Below are 4,691 nucleotides of genomic sequence, written 5' to 3' on the forward strand. Positions count from 1 at the left end.
CCTTTCCTCCGGCAGGTGCATAATTCTATGTATTCACTTTGCTTGTTTTCTATGTTCTTTTAAAAAAATCATTTTGAGCTATAAAGAGTCTCTTCTCCAATATCATCACAGCTGTTATTAGACACAGCAAAACTGCATGAAAATATCTAATACTGAGGTTGATTCCACCAGCAATATGGTAGGTAATATGTAGGACAACAACCAGACATTATTTCTAATTTGGCCAGAAGAGTTAGTCTACACGAATGCATCTGAGATCCAGTGACTTCCATTTACATATTTCATATCAAAGGATTCCGGAACATTCTTTTTGACCTTTAGTCTTCAACTTGGAAAACATGCCTATTATAATTATACTTGAATTCATCATCATAAATATCTAAATTTTGAGGAGAGCATAAAAATTAGATTTGCCTCCACTGTGAGGCCTGGTTACTGATTCCATCTTGTCTGCCGCAAACCCCAGACCCAAACTGTCCCTGCTGTGCCACGTTCCCCTGTGGTAATTCCTCCCAATAATACAGCAACGACTGATTAATGAGGACAGGACTCTGCTCATCCTGCTAAAATGCCAACATGATTAGCATTTCCAGTCTTGCATGGAGGACCTATCAGATATTAAACTGATAAGAACAGATACGACACTTGATCTTAATCAAAAGGCCGAGAAGCGATGCATCCCCAGTCTTGGAAGAAAGGCCCTGATGTTTGCTCCTACTGCTCTGTCAGCGAGCTTGTGGGCTGTGCTCCCACTTATGGTCCCAATCAGAAACTCTGGAATGGTGCCCCCACATTCCTCATGCAGAGGCTGCCACTGGACCCCGACAGACCCCTGTGGACACAACTACTCCTGCCCTGTCTGGACTGGGCTGACGCAGGGTCCCTTTTGTATTGAACTGACTTTTTTTATTGTGGAATCTACAAGGGGGACTCCTAGATTTGACCATTTACTCTGATTTTTGACACTGCATTGCCTCAACGGCTTTACTGACAGAATTCCAAGAATTAATAGCAGAGAAGGACACCTATTGCAACATTGACTTCATGACACCTTTCCCCTGGCACCCATGTCTTTCCTTGTGATAAACAGAAAGTGAGACTTTACTGCTACTTTTTTCCCACCCCATGAACTCTGTCATCTGACAATGCAGCTGGCTAACACCATTACCTGCTTGACCACAGGTAGCTTTTCTCTGCCACAGAGCTTCTTCCCTGCCTATAGGGAGTCTGCTTTCTTCCACCACATGGCAAAGCTTCCAGGCTCGATCAGCTTCCACGGACACCTCCTCACCTTTATTCTTAGATTTCTGGAGACTCCTCTACTGCTATGACAACATTACAGGCTTTTTGCAACACTCAGCCAGTCCCTGACGCAGCTTACGTCTTTCCAATCTGTACGGAGCTGTCTCATGCACAACAGCATGTGTGACTTCTGGCCCTGGTGACTGCTTCTTGCCCTTCCAGACTACACACCAATTTTTCCACCTGCTGAAAGACGCTCTCATGTTACAATTTCTGTCTTTCATTCGCATGGTCACATAGACTGTCCCCCCAACCCTGACTACATCTTGACCTAGCAAGACCTTTACAGGTGCATTTTCTCACCAGTCTTAAACTTTAGAAATATTAAATTTAACAAAGTTTAATTGAGCAATGAATAATTTACAGGTCAGACAGCCTTTGAGAGCAGAAGAGGTCAAAGATTTGCTCCACAATGTGGGCAGAGAGCATTTAGAGACAGCAAACACAAATGAGATACAGAGATGGCTTCGCTGGTTACAGCTCGGCCTTGGCCTTTTGGGGGCAGGTCTGAACAATTGGCAGCCTGTGGGTGGCTGAAGGTTGGTTGCTGTTAGTGCCGAAGACTCAGCTATTTTCTACACAAAACATACTCCTCAGTTGGGTTTCCGGTTTCTTTATATATTAAGTTAGGTTGCAGTTTCATTCTTAAAGACTTAACACAGGAAGGCAGCCTCAGGCCACAATTAGTTAACTGTCTCTTAGGCCACCTCCATTGCTGTTTCTACAACCTGTAGCACTTGGAAACACTTGACACCTCAGTTGTGCTTGCCAGTCATTTGGGCCAGATAGGACTCAAAACTTAGGTTTGACAGGGCCATCTCCAATATCAAGATTTGCACCTACGACATCACCTCCTGCACACCCAGTGTCTTCAGACCCTAATACTTGTTTCTGAGTCCTTTAGATCCTGTCCCATTCTGGCCTGCCATTGCTCATAATCAAGCAACTCCAAGACTACTATTGATAAGTCCAAGTCTGTTCAACTTCTTTTACATCCCCATGAGACTATTTATTTCTCAGCCTCAGTACATCTGGTGGCTCTTGCTGCCCTAGGTGGCTTCATGTTCCATGTTCAATTGTGGCTTCTCCACACCTACTCACCAACTACTCTGCACCAAAGTCAATGAAAATGTTCATCACAGGGTCATTTCAGCCACCCACCGAGCAGCTAACATTTCAGCTTGCGGGTAATGCCTTTGTCAACATTCCGCCACTAGTCCATGTTTACAGTCAAGCTCCGGTTACTTCCTGTTAATGTCTCTTTCCTCACGTTGGTGACTTTCCTCCAGAGCCACAGCTGATCCTCACTCTCTTTATTTCCCCTCATTTTCAGCCAACACTGGGACAGCTGTGCCCTCTCTGCTGATGACAGAGTTTGGTTCTCACTGGACTGTTCCAGGGATACTGCCAATTCCTGACTTGGCATCACACATGCTCTCTTACTGGGTAACTTCATACTGATTGGGGCACCTGCTGGTTGGGCACCTCTCACTTGACTGCCCTCCAGGGGGGATGGTGATCCTTTTCTGGTGATCCTCCTTTCGCCACCTATGGCCGCACCCACTCCCTTCTTGCATTCCTTCACCTGCACCAAAGGGGCTATATGAGCCCTGAGGAAATTAATCAACTAGAACAATCCAAAACCATCAAATATGATACACTATAAGAAAAATGAAGCATTAATACACAAATAAATGCATATATATAGGGTGTGTATTTTTTCTCTGGTCTCAGGAACTGCAGATGCTGGCCCATCCCAACTTTTCCTGGGACTGTCTTAATGTTTTCAGTCTGCATTTCTCCTTTCTCTCTATTGAAATTTCCCCCCAGGAACAAAACTGCCATTTGCTTGTCAGATAATGGGAAATAAATCTGACTCAAATTTAGTGGCCTTCTACCTCAGGAAATTGTTAGTGGCCCAGTGGCTAGGGCATGTTGAGATATCTCTTCTAAGGTAAATGGTACGTTTTTGCATCTGGCTCCTTCCACAACCAGGAAAAAGACACAGTGCATAGAGGCTTCTTTAGATTGTGGAGGCAGCATATTCCCTACCTGGGTGCATCACTGCATCCCTCTTGCCAAATGACCTGAAAGGCTGCTAGTTTCCAGGGGGTCCAGGAGACAACTCTGCAGCAGGCCCGGGATGCTGTGCAAGCTGCTCTGTCACTCAGACCAGGTCATCAAGGTCCAGTTGTTCCTGAGGTATCAATGGCAGTTATGAAATTTTTGGAGCCTTTATGAGACCCCAATAAGTGGATCATATGTCAGCCTTTAGAATTCTGGAACAAGGCCATGCAATTACGTAGAGATAACTAATCTCCTTTTGAGAGACAGCCCTTAGCCTACTGCTTGGCCTTCCTAGAAACTGCATGATGGACATGAATCACAAGTTACTGTGTGACCCGAGCTGCCTATGATAAGCTGAGTATTATCTAACCACCAAGCCATAAGGTTGAGTGTGCGTAGCAACACTCTGTTGTCAAATGGAAGTGCCATATAGGTGATTGGGCCCAAGCAGATCCTGAAACACAACTAAGTTATAGGAAGAAGTCACCCAAATGCCAGTGGTTTGTTCTCCTGCACTGCCTTCTGTCTCCAAGCCAGCACCTGATGGGGAGAACCCTACTATCAGTTGGCAGGGGAAGAAAAGACTGGGGCCTGGGTGACAGATGGTTCTGCTCAACATGTAGGCACCACCAAAACCTGGACAGCTACAGCACTACAGCCCCTCTCTAAGACATTCCTGAGGGATAGAGGTGAAGGAAAATCTTCCCAGTGGGTGGAATTTTGGGTGGTACATGTCACTGTGAACTTCTGTTGGAAGGAGAAGTGGCCAGACATGCTACTGTATACAAGTTCATTGGCTGTGGCCCACGGTTTGGCTGGAGTCTCAACAACTTGAAAAGAAAATGATTGGGAAATTGATGAAAGGGAATTTGGGGAAGAGGCACGTACATAGACATACTCCCGGAAAAGCCAAAAACATGAAGATATCTGTGTCCTATGTCAAGGCCAACCCAAGTGTGATCTCAGCAGAGAAGTGTTTAAATAACCAGGTAGAGAGGATGACCCAGTTTTTGGATACCAGTCAGCCTCTTTCCACAGTCACACTTGTCATCACCCATTTGGCCCATGATCAAAGTGGCCATCCTGGCAGGAAATGGAGGTTATGCATGGACTCAGTAATGTGGACTTTCATCACCAGGGCTGACCTAGCTATGGCCTCCACTGAGTGCCCAATATGCCAATAGCAGATACCAACACTGAGCCCCAATATGCTACCATTCCAAGGATGATCAGCCAGCTGGTTCGTGCCGGGTTGATTATACTGGACAACTTCCATAATGGAAGGGGCAAGCTTTTGTCCTTACTGGAAAGACACTTACTGT

At 45.5% G+C, this 4,691-nt stretch overlaps 1 pseudogene; it reads right to left on the bottom strand.

Annotated features, from left to right (window-relative positions):
- Positions 1-497: 497 nt before the first annotated feature.
- LOC138383036 (U2 spliceosomal RNA) lies at positions 498-675 on the bottom strand (annotated as a pseudogene).
- Between the last annotated feature and the right edge of the window lie 4,016 nt (positions 676-4,691).

Source organism: Eulemur rufifrons, chromosome 4 (assembly GCF_041146395.1).
Source record: "Eulemur rufifrons isolate Redbay chromosome 4, OSU_ERuf_1, whole genome shotgun sequence".
Taxonomy (NCBI): domain Eukaryota; kingdom Metazoa; phylum Chordata; class Mammalia; order Primates; family Lemuridae; genus Eulemur; species Eulemur rufifrons.